At 39.7% G+C, this 19,857-nt stretch overlaps 1 protein-coding gene across 15 annotated transcripts in view; it reads left to right on the top strand.

Moving 5' to 3' along the window:
• Nucleotides 1-19,857, top strand: part of SEC14L1 (SEC14 like lipid binding 1) — a 140,332-nt gene that overhangs the window by 45,964 nt on the left and 74,511 nt on the right. The window lies entirely within an intron of this gene.

Raw genomic sequence — 19,857 nt, forward strand, 5'->3', positions numbered from 1 at the left:
GAAGGCACAAAGGTGTTTGTGTGAGAAGCTGTTGAAAGGACCGTTGAGGCTGGCATCTTTGGAGGGGCAAAGAAACACAATAGCGGATGAGCAGACACTAGCGGCAGAGCTGTGAGGAGCATTGAAACTGAGGATGAGAAGCTTAAATTTGTTACAGTGGAAGAGGGTGATGTGGTCAGAGCAGCAGGCAAGAAGTATTCTCTTAACAGTTCTATTTTGATTTAATTGGGAAGGGTTGGGGATATGAGTATAAGGTAAGGCCAGAGAGGTTGAACAAAAACACCTGTGATAAATGAAGGGGGGTGGGTAGCTCCATTTTATGGACAGCCAGCCAGTAGCTATAAAAATATTTTTAGTAGCTGTTTTTTAATTGCTCTACCTGCAAAGTGTTAAAAAGTTTTACTACTATGCATAGGTAAAAGGAAGTGAGTGGGCACCTGGCCAAAAGATCCAATGGGAAGGCTAGAACTTTTAGGGCTCTGAACCACCGCATGCTGGGGTGTCCATAAAAAGGAACTCTTTTTCTCTCTTCTCCCCTTCCACCCCCCCTCCCCCTCCCTCCCCCCCCCCCCAATTATCACAACACTAAACAAAGCCCATGAGGTGTGTGGTCACTAATCTATGTGTACTTCTTACAAACGAAAACCACCAGTACTGAAGAGTGACCCTGACCTAGGTTCCCACTTTAAAAATAACAGAAGTAGATCTCTGATATTGCTGTATACACTTAGTCAAAACCACAGTTGTTCAAGTTCTCATGAAATAGAAAAAGGATGTGAAGAGCAGTCACATCAACTTCTTCCCTCTTTGGTCCTAAAAAGAATAGTCTAAAGAAAGTCTAAATAAAATGCATATTATCTCATATCTTAATCCACTGAAGACCTCATTTTTGCATGTTTATGTATTGATACATTTTGATTGGTACCAGTGTATGCTCAGCACCTTGTAATGCTATTTACAAGCAATACCACAGCTGCTACTCATGTTTTCTAATATTCTATTAAACTCAGTAGTTACATATTTAATACGGCATGTGTTTTTGTAACTAAGTAAACTTGTTCCTGTTTTAGACATTTATATATACGAGATGATTTTTCAGCGAAAATTCTCTGTGTACTTTGCCATTTGAATTAAGGAGTTGTTACATTTCTATTGTGTTGAGGTAGTATTTTTATTTCCATCTAACATATCTGTCAGGAACTCTTTAAGTCAAAACAACTACCAAAAATGTATTCCTCTCATCATACCTTACTAACCTCATTAAAACTGCCATGTTAAAATTAGCTTTGTGCTTTCAAACTGTTTTGTGTTTGTGGAGATATTTGTATCTGAAGCATGCTGGATTTTTTTTTTTTTTTTTAAACAAAGAAAATCCTTTAAGATCTTGTGTCATCTAAGCTTTTGTTTTCTTGAGAAGAAAATACCCATAATATAAAAAGTTGAAATAACAATAGCTAAAGAATCAGAACTAATAGACTAGGAATGTATATAATGCAAAATAGTGAGTTAAACACAATACTTTGCATGACTTCAGATGTAGACTAGTGATTGTATACTTGATTTGTTTCAAACATAAACTTCATTCATAGGGCAGTTATTATCACAAGAATTCTGCTTGCAGTATATTCATTTTAAGAATATACTTGTACACCTGCAGTACCTTATTATTATATCATTGGCTTTAAATGTGTTTACGTCACTGGAAAATTGGTAAAGTCAGTAGTTAAGATGGGTTATTACTGCAGGAAATGATGAGTAGTGCTTTTTGTAAGTTAGAGCCAAACTCTAAATTTTCTTGGTTTCTATCACAGAGGTAAAATCTGTGGAGTTCACCATCAATGGTTATTTGAATGACCAAATAATGCTAGTAAGAATGTACAGCGTATTCCACTTTATGTTGAAATGAACGTTTCATAATGCACATGCTCAGTACCCAGCTTTCAAATGGTGGTAACTGTTTCAAAACAAAACTTTTTAAATGTAGCAGCAAGACAGTTCCTCATTCCAGACAAAATAATGGTACATGCCAAGTTTAAATTGCACCCCTTCAGGAAACAGTTTTTGTACATCTGTATAAAAATGTTTTTTAGGCTTGCAGACTTCTCATACTTCTTGGGGGGGAAAAAATTAAATCCCTGTTAATAGAACATGAGACATTGATCACAAGAGACTAAGAAACACCCCCAAAACTATAAAGTAATTAAAGGTGTCTAGAACAGAATAGCTTTTTCAGTGTGGTAGCATACTATTTATTGCTGTGGCAGATTGTTTTAATGAAGAAATAATGGAAACTCTGTGATCTTTATTGTAAGGGCTGTCTTACCAACAGTATCTGAAAGCTGTCTGAGAATATTGAAAGCCCTCAGACTTTTCTTGCAAGGCATCTATGAAACTGAGCTCAGTTTTGTTCATATTGAATGGTTGGGAATGTAGGATGAGCCCGAAGGAGGTGCTAACTGGTACCTGCATCCCCAACGGGACTATAGAAAGGTGTCTTAGTTGTAGTCCCACTCCAGGACTCTAAACATATCTATACTCTAAAGGCCTACAGCTCTCCTCCTAGTTGAAACTAGTTACAGCAAGTCCTAATATCAGCTCTAGGATGGAGACACCACTTAGAACTTCCCTTTTCCACTGAAGCCATCTGAATGAGTGTCCTTTGTTGCATGGTGGACCATTTAAACTGCACGCTTCCTATTCTCCCCTACTTAGGTTACAAATAAATAATGGAAAGTGATGAGAAATACCTATATACTGTGATAGTAGAATCGTGGTCCCCTTTACGTTATTCTGATACACCATGGCAAATTTTGCTTCTTCTACTGAGGGGCCTGAAACAATCCTGTTCAAAGAAAGAAAAGTAAAACTAAATTCTACTTCACTCTGACCCAGGATTGGTAAGGCAAGCTCTCACCAGTACCGTTGTGTTGCAAATACTTCATCATGGTAAAAGGAATAAATGTTTTCTCTAACTGGAAAAGTATTAGGGATATATCTCCTCTATGGAAATTCTGAAAAGTATCATTTGAAACTCTTATGTATATCTGGGGATAGCAATAGATTCAGGCCGGGGCAAATCCAGCCCCCTCTTCTTGCAGACTTGGAGGCACTCTCTGAAGAGAACTGGTGGAGTGTAAAGCTGTGGGGAAGTCAGGCACCTTGTGGATCCTCTCAGTCTTGACTGGCCATAGAGGGACACTGCATAAGAATTCCACGTAAACTACTCCAGCCATTGGTATAGAATTAGTCTCCCTGGTGAATCTTTGATTCCTCCCCGCTCCTCTGCATATCTTCCTAGTTCCTGGTCCTGCTACTTGCTCAGGGGGCTGAATTTGCATTGTTGTGCATTTCATTAGGCTTTAAATGTACCACCATGCTCTAAAAGTATGTCATTTTAAAGATTTACAGCCATTTTATTTTAAAGTTTTCTCTTTGCTAACTCCTGAAAATTATAGACTTAAAGATTCCTTTTCATGTCCCAGTTTACATAATGCTAAAAGTAGCTGAAATGGGGGAAATTACTGTTTACTCAGCCTTTTCTTGTGTTACCAAGGTTAGATAGATGGAAGAAGGAACCAGAAGAATATGCTTTCAAAACCCTTTGAGAATGCTAATGCTCTTTAAGTTGAAGAGTTTAAATTTTCTTATGTAAGTTATGCACATTGTTGAGCACACAGCTGAGTCTTTAAAATGCCAACATTAGAATGATGGGTCCCTCATATATATCATACTACTCTTGGCACACGAGGTTAAGAAATGAGCACTTGAGCCAAAAAATATAAGCTGTGATGCTGGCTGGTTGAAATGAGTTAGAGGTCCTTTAAATTTATTTTGGAAATTAAACTCAAATATTGTAAAATCAGCTGCTTTGCGATGTGCTTTTGGGGTTTACCGAGACCAGTAAAGGATTGTCACTGCCTGCCCTGTAATCTTGGGTGCTTTTGTGCTGTGTAGCTTTGACTTAGAGCCCTGATACACCAACAGCCTGCTTACAGCACACTGACCTCACCCTGGCTTGCACCAGCCTGGTTACTGCTTGCAGGGTGCAGTGCTCAGCCCCTCTCACTGTACTACTCACAAAACCGTGTCAAGCTCACTTTAAAGAGACTGTACATAGCACCAGCATGTTACTTTGAGGATTTTACTTTTCAGTTTGAAGCACTACACTGAGATGGTTGTGTGGAAAAACAAGACATTGAAGTGATACCAAGTAGAAGGAATTGGGATAGAAATGGTTACAAACAAATGTAAAAACATGCTTCAAAGACTAGAACCTAAAAATATGCTTCAAAGTCTAAAACCTAACTTAAAAAATTAGTCTCTTGTTCAAAGTAGTTTTCTCTCCCAGGTTGTTCTTTCAGCAAGGCTGGCCAGTTCTAAAAGGTATCATGTATGATAACAGTGATTTGGGGTGGTACACTAAACTGGTCAGACCAACTGAGGGTCACTGCTAGATACTGGGGACCTCCTTGCGTTCTGGCATTGGGGTGCTCTTAGGGTCACATTTTGATATTGAACAGATCTTCCAAGGGATGAGTTTGTGCATAAGGAAGCATATACCATGTTTTAATGACATCCATATTACAGATTTCAGCACCAAAGGTGTTGAGTATTTAGAGAAATATGATGAAAGTCTGTTGCACTTACATTCTGTCTATAAATATGTTCCATCCACAGTTACAAATTTCATTTTAGAAATGAAGTTTATATCCTAATTTGGTGGCTGCACATGGTTAGTGTGCATCAGACCTACACCATATGCTGTTTCAGAGTAACAGCCGTGTTAGTCTGTATTCGCAAAAAGAAAAGGAGTACTTGTGGCACCTTAGAGACTAACCAATTTATTAGAGCATAAGCTTTCGTGAGCTACAGCTCACTTCATCAGATGCATCTGATGAAGTGAGCTGTAGCTCACGAAAGCTTATGCTCTAATAAATTGGTTAGTCTCTAAGGTGCCACAAGTACTCCTTTTCTTTTTACCATATGCTGTGTTAATATTGACTGTAAGTATATATTTTTAAGAATTTGTGATCTTAAGAAAACTGGATTGAGGATTAAGGGCTAGATTTTTTTCAAAAGTGCTAAGCACCTTAAAGTGGAGACAGACTTTCAAAAAACTGTGCTCCTATTTAGGCATCTACATAAAGTGGACAAATTTTCATAAGTGCCTGGTATCCATCAGTTCCCATTGAGAACACTAGATGCTGCTGACTGCTGAGCACTTCGGAAAAATCTGCCCATAAACTACTTACACAGTCACTCAGTTTAAAGAATTAAATTACTATTCCTATTAACTGTTAAATATATTTTAGTTTCTCTTAAAACAGAAATCAAAGATCATTTTATGCTTCTTTGAAGATGAAATACTTTTTAACTGATGATAAATTGTAGCTGTAGCAAAAAAAAAGAAATTTATAATTCCTCCATTTTAGTGCAGTAGTCAAAGTACATTAAAACTCATTGAGCATAAAACTAGACAAACTAACAGAGCAAGGTTCAGTTGCAACATTTTAGTAAATGTGTGCATTTGAATTTTCTGACAAGATGACTTGCCTGCTTTTCTTAGTTTATTTTTAACAGATCTGTGAAGACTTTTGTCCGTAAGGTTCTGATTTTAAAATGAGTGAATTACAAAAAGGGAATAGAATTTCATGAAGCATAAATACACTTCACTCTTAAAGTTCTCCATATCTACTCTGTTTAGTCTTTTAGATTGTTGAACTAAAATATAATCCCTAGATCTGGAATTGTATGAAGTTTTCTTAATTGTTTCTGATTTATCAGCAGATCATCCCTTTCATTATAAAGGAATATCACTCAACTTGAAATCTAGTTACTTTTAATTCATTTTTTAAAGAAAAGTAATTTTGGGTAGTACACCTGCCCCTAAATTCTGTGCAAATTTTTGTTGCCTTCATCACATTTTCTTTTTTTTTTTTTTAATGTTCCTTTTCCCTATTGCTATGTGGAAGATCCATTGAAACAATGGACATTGGTTAACTGATAATGAAAGGGAAACCGTGAAAATGGCCATACATAAAGTTCTTTCAAGTGCACATAGTATATAGAATTTAGAGAATTGGTTATTTCTCTATTTTTTAGTCTGTCATAGTAACCTTGGGTGTAATTTGTAACAGTAGGTTTAAAATCCATACAGTGTGGGTCCTTTTTTTATAAAACATTTTTGAAATTGGAAATTAAGGAATGTAAGTCCTTCCCATCCCTCCCTCCCAGTAAATATATTTTCTTGCTATGCAGGAAGTTTGTACAATGAGGAGAATCTTAGTATGTATCTTATCTTTTATTCAAAACAGTTTATAATCTTGTGATTTTTTTCAATTATTTTTAATCCCAAACTCCATCTCTTCTGTAATTTTTTATTAAAAATATGGGCTTAACTACACAGGGAAATTTGCTAGTAGAATTATACTGTTATAACTCCCAATGTGGACAGTCCTATTGTGGAGTAAAAATGCCTTTTTCCAGTTTAGCTTATGTTGTTTTGTGTCATTGATGATGGTCTCTTGCTTCACAAAGGAAAAAAGTCTAAAAAAGCATGCAATTAATTTGTGTTTAGAATGTAACTTATTTAGAATGTCCAGCAGTTACAAAAATGTGAATTAAGTTAAGCACAAGGAAAAACTGACTTACTGCAGTTTGCATGTTCGTGACATGATTAGCTATTTCCATAGCTTTCTGTTTTTGTGGGGAAACACATGACTGTATTGTAGCTGACAGCTGCAGTTCCTTTGTTCATCAGCTGCTTCTACCCAGTTCTGGGTGGGTTTGTTTTTTGTATTTTTGCAAAAAGCCTTTCACACTTTGAAAGCTAAAACATCCTGCCAAACTTGGAGGAAGTACCACCAAGAGAAAAAAAATTCATTGAGACTCAGTGTTATTGCTTTAATCTGAAAATACTCTCAATATTTCAGTCCTCTGAAGGTGTTTAGATTATGAACATGTCAGGAGTGTGGTTGCAGGACCCATTGATCAGCCAAATGGCATTTGTCTAGAAGCTCAAAAATTCAGAATTAAACTCATGGGGAAAACTGACTGCTTTGCTTTTGACAGTGGATTACCCAGCACTACATGCGAAAGGGTATCTGGTAATTGTGGTCTGGAAAAGTATACACTGGGCAGTTTGGCAATTTTCATTTAATCTGAGGATAGCAGTTTAGAAGTGTTAAGTGCATTCATGGGGAAAGGTTGGGATGTCTTATTAAATATATTGAGTACACAGTTGAAGTTTGTGTAGGGAGATCCATGAGCATTTATCTAAAGCTATATTGGCAAATTCTTGTTTGTGATTGCTTAGAAATAGTAGTATACAACCTAAAGGTTTGTCTGTTCTGCATGGTACAGATCAACTCTGATAATTCCGCTCTTTCCATTTCCATGGAAACTTCATTGATGTCAGTTGGAGATGGGAGCCTGTAGAGGACAGAATATTTGAGCTGAGATTTGTTGTATATTTATTTTGCTGTATAGGCATTTTAAGAAATTGAGATAATGTTGTCTGTGTGTTAAGTGGGAGGAGAGACTGGATTTTGTTCCTAGCAATGCCACTCAATTGCCCGAAGTCTGTCTCAGACAGTTACTTAACTTCCTACTTATCTGTAAAATGTATATAAATACTTTTCTTATAAGGGTGTTTGGGACTTAAGAAATTAATGTTAATAAAGCTCTTTGGGATTTTTGGAAGACAATTCAACATTTCTTCCCAGCTTCATACGAGATTATGGAGAAGGGAAGAGAGTATAATGGAAAAGGGGAAAGAGGAAGGGGAAATTACAGTGCTGGAAGGGAACTCTAAGAACTTTTAGTGAAGGGCCCAAAATCCAGATTCAGGTTTACTTTCGGATTACTGTATTAAGGAGCACTGGTTGCAGCTCATTAGTTAGTGCTGAGTTCCGTTTTGTCCTTAAAGGTGGAATTCCACATCTTATTTATGTGTGTGTGTTGGGGGGGAGAGGGGAAATAAACCCTATTCTTCCCAAATTTACAGCATTGAAGTCTTAAATACATAATGAATTTACAAATTTATTAATTATTTTAACATAAGAACAGCCATAATGAGTTAGAACCATGGTCCATGTAGCCCATTATCCTGTCTCTAACAGCAGCCAATGCCAGATGCTTCAGAGGGAATGAACAGATATGGGCAATTTCAAGTGATCCATCCCCTATCGTCAAGTCCCACTTCCAGCATTTGGAGGTTTAGTGACTCCCAGACTATGGGGATGGTGTAGCCGTTGTTTGACATGTCCTCCATGAACTTACCTAGTTCTTTTTTGAACCTCCACAGCGTCCCATGGCAACAAGTTCCACAGGTTAACTGTGTGGTGTGTGAAGAAGTACTTCCTTTTGTTGTTTTAAATCTGCTGCCTATTTATTTTATTGGGTGACTCCTGGGCGGTTTCGGTTGGACATTAGGAAAAACTTCCTAATTGTCAGAGTAGTTAAGCACTGGAATAAATTGCCTAGGGAGGTTGTGGAATCTCCATCGGGGATTTTTAAGAGCAGGTTGGACAAACACCTGTCAGGGATGGTCTAGATAATACTTAGTCCTGCCTTGAGTGCACGGGACTGGACTAGATGACCTCTCAAGGTCCCTTCCAGTTCTATAATTCTTGTGAAGGGGTAAATAATGCTTCCCTATTAACTTTCCCCATACCGTTCATGATTTTATAGACTGACTTATTTGATGAAATTAGGTTAAGTATTAAACTGAGTTAACCTTTTTCTCTAATTGTTATGATTATATACCCTACACCAGAGATACTCAAGGCTTGTCTACCCTGGCAATTTACAGTGCTACAACACTCTCGCTCAGGGGTGTGAAAAAACACCCCTGAGCGCAGCAAGTTTCAGCTCTGTAAAGCACCAGTGTAGACAGTGCACTAGTGCTGGGAGCTATGCCCCTCATGGAGGTGGGTTTTTTTTAGAGCGCTCTCCCACGCAAGCCACATTAAAGCGCTCAGACTGAGGCTTTATGAGCTGCAAGCGACTCTTTGCAGCACATGATATTAAAACGCTTTGTGATTTAATTATTAACCAATATGAATGCTTTTACTATGTTGTTAACCAATTGTTAATAAAATAATACTTGGTCAGTCATTTTGCTGTGAGAATAATATATATAAATAATAGAAGAAACCATGAATTCACACTACTATTGCTCTTTTGGATAAAGTTGATTGCTAATTTGGCTCCTGAACCATTGAGGTCTGAGTATCACTACTCTACAGACAGGGCCAGATGAGCGCCTCAGGCAAATGTTACAGGGCCATTGTGACATCAGAGGTAACTCCGTCAATCACCATTCGTCTACATTTAAATTACATGCAACAATTCCATTGGTAGTGTGAGTCAGCTTCATTAGAGAGACTGGACTCTTGTCAAAAGTTCCCAACCGTCATTCTGAAATTCCATGGCCCCAAATTAGTTTGGACATCAGTGTTTGAAGTTCTTAACATTGCCTTTGCTCTACTGCCCTTAAGGTTGCTACCACATAGTTCAAACTAGTAGAAATATCTCATAGTAGCATTCTCTTCGGATTTCTTGTTTAGTATTCATGTATACGTTTTCAATTAATCCTACAAAACTAAGGAAAATTCAAGGCAAAAGCTACTGTAAGACGAAGTTCAAGTTTTGAGAGTATGTATTAGTAACTTAAGAGTAAAAAACATTACAGGGATTTTGACATCTAAACAACCCTAACTCTGTCCTCCAGTGACAAGTGGATAAGAAAACGCTTTTTAAAAATCAGTTCTTCAGACACTAAGATACCTTAATCATAGTTGTATTGTTAGTGAATGATGTCATTACGGATTAGAATTAAGACTCTTTTGGTGTCTTAAATGTGTATTTCAATATAACACATTCAAATTTCTGTTAAGCAGCCTTAACTTGGAACTTCTTGGGATTCTAATGCTTGGGTTTTGGTTAATTACAACATCCCTGTAATGTGTATGTTACCCTTAAGTTTTTAGAGTATATAGCAGTAATTAACTCCATCTTAACCCAGGGGTGTCGTGTCGTTTTGTTTTGTCCCAGAACGTATGATCAAGTTATGTAACAGCTTGAAAACACAAATTACTAACCTGCTTTAACATAGTGGCCTCTCGGTTTGACTGTGGCTTGTAATTTGCAGAACTGCTTGCTGCTGCTGTAATATCATATCCTTGTTTTAGTAATAATAGATCTTAATTGTGTAAGGTTAAAAAAAGTGCTTGTGTGTTAATGGCCCCTCAGATTTTTCAGAACTGTGGGAACGGCAGTGCAATGTTTACATTTGTTTGGGCCACAATAGGAGGGGAATGATTAGTTTCCTGACGTGAGCACTTTCTTTTCCAAGTCCTTTATTTTTCTTCATTCAGTGGAAAATGTGAATGCTACCAATGTTGGGTCCAGTTCAGGAATACAGTCTCCAATATCCTTCTCATAGGACATCTTGTCAGCCATTTTATAAATTGCATTGCTTTTTAATTTACAAAATCTATTTTTGCTGTGTAATTCATTGGCCTGTGGCTAAAGCCCTCCATGCTGAATTCATGAAATTACATATTTCTGTTTCATGGTCTGCATACTACAGACATTGACATAATGAACAGAATTTAATATTAACTGTTTCTTTTGAACTTGTTTGTTCTTTCAGTGTGACTAAATTGGTCTCCTCTTTCTCTGTCTGCACTTCCACAGCGTGGGTGGGCATGGTGAAGAAAAAACTGTTTTTATTTATGTAATCTTTATGGTTTATTTATGTAATCTCTATGGTTCAACCAAGGGCTGAAGAAATGTTGACAGTTTCACTTTTGAATCAATTAAGCTTTGCAGTAGGCATATTTCCTGTTTGTACATGAGGAGGGTGACAAATTTTGGCAACATAATAGTTGCTACACATGATCAGATCGTTAGTCTACTGGCATACCTTTGGCAGCAGCTGGAACCTGATAAATATTCAATAATATGCCTAGTCATCTGTGTAGTGCAATACATATTTGGAGAGGGATGGGTTAGGATTCCTTCCCAGATTCTCATGGGCATTCTACTGCCACATGAGATTTGAATCCCATTGTGACACTTAACGTGTATATTCAGCTGAAGTAGCTGAATTCTACCTGGAGCTTCTGGCAGCAGTTAAAGGGGCTAATGGTCAGTTTCCTAGTCCTCTTTAAACTCTAGCATACTGTTTGTCTTGGATATCTCCTTTGACAATAAATTCTGTAGGTTGACTATACTATTTATAATATAAAATTATTTGTATTACAACAGCACTTAGAAGCCTGTGTGCCTCTGGGCTAAATTCAGACCTAATGTGGAAAGCAAAGGAGTACTTGTGGCACCTTAGAGACTAACCAATTTATTTGAGCATGAGCTTTCGTGAGCTACAGCTCACTTCATCGGATGCCCTTTTCTTTTTGCGAATACAGACTAACACGGCTGTTACTCTGAGACCTAATGTGAGTGCAGTTCATTTTACTACTTTGTACTCTTCTCTTATTGGCCCTCTTCTGGGGGAAGGGAATGTAGACAGAGCAGGAGATTGTTATTCTGTTTTCAACTCTGCTACTGATTCTGATGCCTAATGTAAGTCTCTTAACCTCTCTGAGCCAAACCATGTTAAATAGTTTTAATATTTACCTAAAAAGGAACACATTGAGATCTACTCTGTAGCTGTCTTAATAAGTAGGCAAAAACAAATTAACAAACGATTAAACTTTTCACATACAGTCCCAATAAGTAATACAAAAGTTAATATATTCCAAAATAGACGTGGGACAGATAAGTGTATTTTAAGAATCTTCCTTTCTGAAAGTGTGCCTCTAATCATAGCAGATCAAACAGATTTGCTAGAAAATCCAAATTTAGAACTACTTAAAATTTTAAGTTAGCAGCAGTAGATCAGCAAAGAGTATTTGACACTTCCAAAAATAGATCCCCAATGGACACACAGTAGGATAATGGCTGAATTGTAAAATAAAGTTTCATGACTATACAGGTTCAAGTCACAGAACACTCAACCGATGTTGCTTACAGCTCAGTTTAATGAAAAGGATGAGATAAATATCAAAGCTAACCTTGTAAACAAATAATTATTTTATTATAATGACAGTGCCACAGTGTGAATTTCTTAGCAAGATGAATGTCAGCAATGCACAACACATTGCTATATTACATAAAAGTTTTATGCATTGCTTACAAGACTGCAGATAACTTGAAAGGGCTCCAGAACTGCTCAGATTTATTTTTCAGTAGTTATGTATTCCCTAAGTGTCCTACCCTCCAAACCTTTTAATGCCTTCACTGGCCTACGCCAGCTGTCTCGCAACATCTTTTTGGGGATTAGACTCTGAAACCTCTTTTTTAACTTTGTGCTAAAGCAATTACATCCTCCACCCTTAAGGTCAGAAGTCAAGTTTCCTGCCCTAAGCAACTAGTAGAGCTTGTCCACTAATTCACTGTAGTCTGGATTCAGGCTCTTTTAAACACAAAAGATAAATGAACAAAACCATATCTGAGTCTAATATTGGTAACACCATGGACTTGAATTTTGCCTCTATGGAATAATAGTTACACTGTTGCTGCAAAGACCATCTTTGAGGCCTCTGTTTAGAATAGTGTCCTCCCTTGTCAGATTTTTCCAGGTTAGTTTCTAACTAGCATATGGGGCCATTCCTTCCGTTCTAATCAATCCCATTTGGAGAGTTTTATGCTTTCCCTACTAGCCCTGAAGGAAGAATTGTTAACTTATTCCACATCTAACACAACATCCTGTGGCTGTTATCTCTCAGTACCCCCACATTTAATCTCCAACAGGAGGTTGAATTCATGGGGAAGAAAAGATGGTATACTCTCCAAACTTGTGCCTACAAAATAAGCTCTGCCTATATGAGTCTCCAGAATGAGATGCCACACTCAAAAAATTCTGTAGATGTTCAAGATATGACTGTGTGTACTCCACTTGGCTCTTGCTTGATGGAACTTGATTATGCCCATGGGCTCACGTAGGTTCCTCAGGCTTCTTGATTTTTCGGGAGGAGCACAAAGAGTGGCGGTACTCTCCTGAATACCACCCAATTGTGGCACCAAAATGAGATGTCACTCACAATAAACTACAAATCTGTGATCTTCCCTCTTTTTTCATACATGTGGAATAAAATAGCTAATGGGGTTGGCATTTAAATTATTGTCACTAAGGCATCTGCATTAACACTTCACTGAGATAAAGGCAGCTGTTCAAGCATCCCAAAGATACTGCTTCAGCTCTCTGCAGGCTGTCTTAGTAAACATGTTTGCATCACTTACAGTCAGCTCACGTTTTTGAGGGGTTTTTTTTGTTTTTTTTTTTGTTTTACAAATGTGACAGCTAGAGACTTATCTTTCTCTTAAATGAAAGCTGAGACTCTGATGAACAAGAGAGCAATTTGAGAGGTGTTATGTTACAGCAGCTCGGTCTAAGTTCTGTCCCCAACACATGTGCACGCATGCTTGATGTACTCTGAACCCAGGAACACAAGAACAGAGTACCTACGTACAACACAAGTATCACAATATTGTCATTTGTTATGTGGATCTAACAGTTTGTGAAAGTGGCAAGTCAAGTCTTCTGTCTGGTGGGTGCTATTGTACAGACAGACATTGTTTGAACCACATTCTTACAGAGCATGGTCCTTGTTTCCACTCAGAGTATGTCTGAAGCATGCAGGTGTGTTCCTAAGGTCCCTACAGTGACTGCCTTTTTTTTTTTTTTTTTTGTCTGAAAGTCAATATTCAGTAAAGATGGAACATTCATGGACTTGGAGGCTGAAGACTCCTATCCACCAAGCAAGTATTATACAGGCAGCAGCTGTTCAGATTTACTTAATCACAAATGTCTCATCTGTTTTGGAGAAACCACTGTCTTTCAACTGAAGTAATATTGAAACATGCCTGTGGTTGTTAAAGATCCCTTTTCTCTCTTTAAGAGATGGGGTGCTGACCTGATATTCTGGTCAAATTCCATATCACATAATTATGTTTTGCCTACTTGTATTCACCCTAATGTTATATTGGATAAAATGGTATTTGCTTCCCATCTAAAACTATTATATGTTATAGCTATAAACTGTCAAAAAGTTGCTGTTTTTTCACCACAAAGATAGTTGCATCTTCAATAGTAAATGAAGTGATCCCTATGTGTTTAAGGGCTTTTTTTAATACAGGGAAATTGAGCAGCATACTACATCAGAATAATTATACCGCTATGTCTATACTGGCATAACTTCCCCATCTGGACACACTATTCTGGAATAAAAGTGGGTTTTATTCCAGAATCGTATCCACATGAGGGAATTACACTGGCATAGTTATACCGGTGTATAATTTAGCTATAGCTATTGCCAGTCAATTTTCCTGTGTAGATAAGCCCTAAGTTTGTTACAGCACATTGGAATCCTTGATATTTCAAGTTGAAAGGTGCTCCATAAATGTAGCTTGTTGAGAGGATACTTCACTTGATACCCTTTTAGTCCTTGGCTTGTCTGCCGAGAGTGGCAACTGAACTGTTGACACCTGGATTGGCTCAGATTCATCTCACGCACATTTAAACTAAACTTTTGAAGAGGGGACATAAATTGTCCCCCCCCCCCCTTCAGTAAGACTAATTTATTAAATATGGTACTGACTATATTAGAGGTTAGGCTTAATGTTGTTTAACATTTTGATTGCAGCAGAAGATATGATCTAAATTTTTATGAAAGAAAGAAAGTGGGATTGGTATACTCAGTTTATTCTGGTTAAAGTTCATTTTGCATGGGTTTTTCAGTAAACCATTTGCCTGTGGAATGTACACACAGAAGTGGTGTGTCTCTCTTGCAAGACACCATATTTGGGGCATAATATCTTGACTTAATATTGTGGCTCTTATTATCACAGGGTCATGCTGTGTGCCTGGATTGGGGGAACCCCTGCTGCTTTCAGAGGGGGGGTTCTGCTTGTGGATCAAAGAAGTGTATGGTCCAAAGGCCATAAAGTTACTAGAGATATAAGATGCCATTTCCCTTTCCTTCTCTCCAAAATATGACCTAAAATCTGAACATGTGAGTGTCCTCAAACTTTTAAAAATAGTTTCCAATAACTTCACCACTATCGGACTCCTCAACATTCTGGCTAGGACTTTATTAATATATGGTAGTGTCTTTTAAAAAGTCTTATTTTGGAAACATTTCTGCTGAGCTCATGAAAAACCATTTCATTGAAAGTTTATATAGGTTTCCTGTTGCCTTCATGATGGTGAGTGACAAAGGTGCTATTTCAGTGCAGGTGGATGGAAATCCCATAGGAATGTAAACGTAATTTTAATTAAATTTACAAAAGAAATTTATAGCTTCATCATAATGCTAAAGCTTAAGAGAGATAGTGTGAGTCTGTTGTACTGGTTCTCTTGTGGTGATACTCTTCTTTCCCCCCACCCCCATACAGAATTGCACAACTGTTTAAATGCAATATGGAGTTTTTTAGTCTTCATCTAGAATTTTCCACTCCTGGAGGTTACATACTTCATTTGATAGACAAGTGGTCTAATCTGGTGTAGAGACTGTGTTCCTAGGGTGCTTTAATAAAATAAAAAAAAAAAAAAAAAAAGCACAGGGAAGTGTAGGCACTACTATATCGGTTAATCTTGATATTTACTTTTGACAGTCTATTTTTATGATTTTCATATTCCAGATGGTTCTTTGTTTACATAATAAAATATGGTATTTGAATGCATTACACCTGAAGGGTTCAAAGCTAGCTTAAAAGAATTAGGTTGTATGATAACTATTAGTAGAGCTGTTACGTCCGTTAGTCTGTAAGGTGCCACAGGACTCGTTGCCGCTGTTATTAGTAGAGCTGTTATTTCAAATGCCTAATTCTGCATTTGATCTGTTTTTGTGACATATTTAGAACCAAATGTAATCTACACTGTAACCCTGGGAACTGCTATAATTCTGAACCAGGGAAAGGAACAGAATTGCCAGTACTCTAAATGAATGCAATAGTCTTTCTTATATAAAAAGAGAGTGCTTCACAGCAATGTTAAGTGCAAGTGAAACCTGCAGTTATTGTCTAAACTGAAGAATGGTAAAATACATAATATAAGCAGAACTTTTACTGGCACCAAAAGGAATTGTATCCCAATTATAATCCTGTTCCGGTAGTGGTACTGTCCTTGCAGGCTGTATTTTAAAGAGGTAATTGGTATTATCCCATTAGTTGGCTGCACAGATGAACCAGTTATTTATTGCCATGAATTTTGGAACTTAACATTTAAACCAATCCTTTCACATTGACAGAAGGTTTGGAAGGAATTAAATGGATATGTGGTATTCTGAGATGTATCCCGATATCACTATGTTCAGTTAGTTCAATGATTGCCGTAGAAATATCTATAAATAAAATACCAACAGAGTTTTTATTGATGCCTTCTTTAATGGGGTAAGCTGAGTTTGTTCAGTGTAGCAATGAATGTACAGTCTCTATTCTAAAAAGTTACTTTGATTTTCCTGTTTATTTACAGGTTTCAGAGTAACAGCCGTGTTAATCTGTCTTTGCAAAAAGAAAAGGAGTACTTGTGGCACCTTAGAGACTAACCAATTTATTTGAGCATGAGCTTTCGTGAGCTACAGCTCACTTCATCGGATGCATACCGTGGAAACTGCAGTAGACATTATATACACACAGGGTATGTCTACACTACGAAATTAGGTCGAATTTATAGAAGTCGGTTTTTTAGAAATCGGTTTTATATATTCGAGTGTGTGTGTCCCCACAGAAAATGCTCTAAGTGCATTAAGTGCATTAACTCGGCGGAGCGCTTCCACAGTACCGAGGCAAGCGTCGACTTCCGGAGCGTTGCACTGTGGGTAGCTATCCCACAGTTGCCGCAGTCTCCGCTGCCCATTGGAATTCTGGGTTGAGATCCCAATGCCTGATGGTGCTAAAACATTGTTGCGGATGGTTCTGGGTACATATCGTCAGGCCCCCGTTCCCTCCCTCCCCCCGTGAAAGCAAGGGCAGACAATCATTTCGCGCCTTTTTTCCTGAGTTACCTGTGCAGACGCCATACCACGGCAAGCATGGAGCCCGCTCAGGTAACCGTCACCCTATGTCTCCTGGGTGCTGGCAGACGCGGTACGGCATTGCTACACAGGAGCAGCAACCCCTTGCCTTGTGGCAGCAGACGGTACAGTACGACTGGTAGCCGTCATCGTCATGTCTGAGGTGCTCCTGGTCGCCTCTGTGAGGTCGATCAGGAGCGCCTGGGCAGACATGGGCGCAGGGACTAAATTTGGAGTGACTTGAGCAGGTCATTCTCTTTAGTCCTGCAGTCAGTCCTATTGAACCGTCTTATGGTGAGCGGGCAGGCGATACGGACTGCTAGCAGTCGTACTGTACCATCTTCTGCCGAGCAGCCATGAGATGTGGATGGCATGCAGTCCTTCTGCACCGTCTGCTGCCAGCCAAAGATGTAAAAGATAGATGGAGTGGATCAAAACAAGAAATAGACCAGATTTGCTTCCCCCCCTCCCCTGTCTAGGGGACTCATTCTTCTAGATCACACTGCAGTCACTTACAGAGAAGGTGCAGCGAGGTAAATCTAGCCATGTATCAATCAGAGGCCAGGCTAACCTTCTTGTTCCAATAACGACAATAACTTAGGTGCACCATTTCTTATTGGAACCCTCCGTGAAGTCCTGCCTGAAATACTCCTTGATGTAAAGCCACCCCCTTTGTTGATTTTAGCTCCCTGAAGCCAACCCTGTAAGCGCCCCTCCCAGCATCAGAGCAATGGCAAACAATCGGGCATCTGAGAGTGCTGTCCAGAGCACTCACAATGGAGCACTCTGATGGGGCTAAAACATTGTCGCGGGTGGTTCTGGGTACGTGTCGTCAGGCCCCCGTTCCCTCCCTCCCTCCTTGAAAGCAAGGGCAGACAATCGTTTCGCGCCTTTTTTCATGAGTTACCTGTGCAGACACCATACCATGGCAAGCATGGAGCCAGCTCAGGTAACCGTCACCCTATGTCTCCTGGGTGCTGGCAGACGCGGTACGGCTTTGCTGCACAGTAGCAGCAACCCATTGCCTTCTGGCAGCAGACGGTGCAATACGATTGGTAGTCGTCCTCGTCGTGTCCGAGGTGCTCCTGGCCACGTCGGCTGGGAGCGCCTGGGCAGACATGGCCGCAGGGACTAAATTTGGAGTGACTTGACCAGGTCATTCTCTTTAGTCCTGCAGTCCTATTGAACCGTCTTATGGTGAGCGGGCAGGCGATACGGACTGCTAGCAGTCGTACTGTACCATCTTCTGCCAGGCAGGCAAGAGATGAGGATTGCTAGCAGTCGTATTGTACCATCTTATGCCAAGCAGCCATGAGATGTGGATGGCATGCAGTCCTTCTGCACCGTCTGCTGCCAGCCAAAGATGTAAAAGATAGATGGAGTGGGTCAGAACAAGAAATAGACCAGATTTGTTTTGTACTCATTTTCCTCCTCCCCTGTCTAGATCACACTGCAGTCACTCACAGAGAAGGTGCAGCGAGGTAAATCTAGCCATGTATCAATCAGAGGCCAGGCTAACCTCCTTGTTCCAATAACAACGATAACTTAGGTGCACCATTTCTTATTGGAACCCTCCGTGCAGTCCTGCCTGAAATACTCCTTGATGTACAGGCACACCCTTTGTTGATTTTAGCTCCCTGAAGCCAACCCTGTAAGCCGTGTCGTCAGTCGCCCCTCCCTCCGTCAGAGCAACGGCAGACAATCGTTCCGCGCCTTTTTTCTGTGCGGACGCCATACCAAGGCAAGCATGGAGGCCGCTGAGCTCATTTTGGCAATTAGGAGCACATCAACCCCCACACGCATTATCCAGCAGTATATGCAGCACCAGAACATGGCAACGCGATACCGGGTGAGGAGGCGACGTCAGCGCGGTCACGTGAGTGATCAGGACATGGACACAGATTTCTCTGAAAGCATGGGCCCTGACAATGCATGCATCATGGTGCTAATGGGGCAGGTTCATGCTGTGGAATGCCGATTCTGGGCTCGGGAAACAAGCACAGACTGGTGGGACCGCATAGTGTTGCAGGTCTGGGACGATTCCCAGTGGCTGCGAAACTTTCGCATGCGTAAGGGCACTTTCATGGAACTTTGTGACTTGCTTTCCCCTGCCCTGAAGCGCATGAATACCAGGATGAGAGCAGCCCTCACAGTTGAGAAGCGAGTGGCGATAGCCCTGTGGAAGCTTGCAACGCCAGACAGCTACCGGTCAGTTGGGAATCAATTTGGAGTGGGCAAATCTACTGTGGGGGCTGCTGTGATGCAAGTAGCTCACGCAATCAAAGATCTGCTGATATCAAGGGTAGTGACCCTGGGAAATGTGCAGGTCATAGTGGATGGCTTTGCTGCAATGGGATTCCCTAACTGTGGTGGGGCTATAGACGGAACCCATATCCCTATCTTGGCACCGGAGCACCAAGCCGCCGAGTACATAAACCGCAAGGGGTACTTTTCGATAGTGCTGCAAGCTCTGGTGGATCACAAGGGACGTTTCACCAACATCAACGTGGGATGGCCGGGAAAGGTGCATGATGCTCGCATCTTCAGGAACTCTGGTCTGTTTCAAAAGCTGCAGGAAGGGACTTTATTCTCAGACCAGAAAATAACTGTTGGGGATGTTGAAATGCCTATATGTATCCTTGGGGACCCAGCCTACCCCTTAATGCCATGGCTCATGAAGCCGTACACAGGCAGCCTGGACAGTAGTCAGGAGCTGTTCAACTACAGGCTGAGCAAGTGCAGAATGGTGGTAGAATGTGCATTTGGACGTTTAAAG

Source organism: Lepidochelys kempii, chromosome 14, assembly GCF_965140285.1.
Source record: "Lepidochelys kempii isolate rLepKem1 chromosome 14, rLepKem1.hap1, whole genome shotgun sequence".
Taxonomy (NCBI): Eukaryota; Metazoa; Chordata; order Testudines; family Cheloniidae; genus Lepidochelys; species Lepidochelys kempii.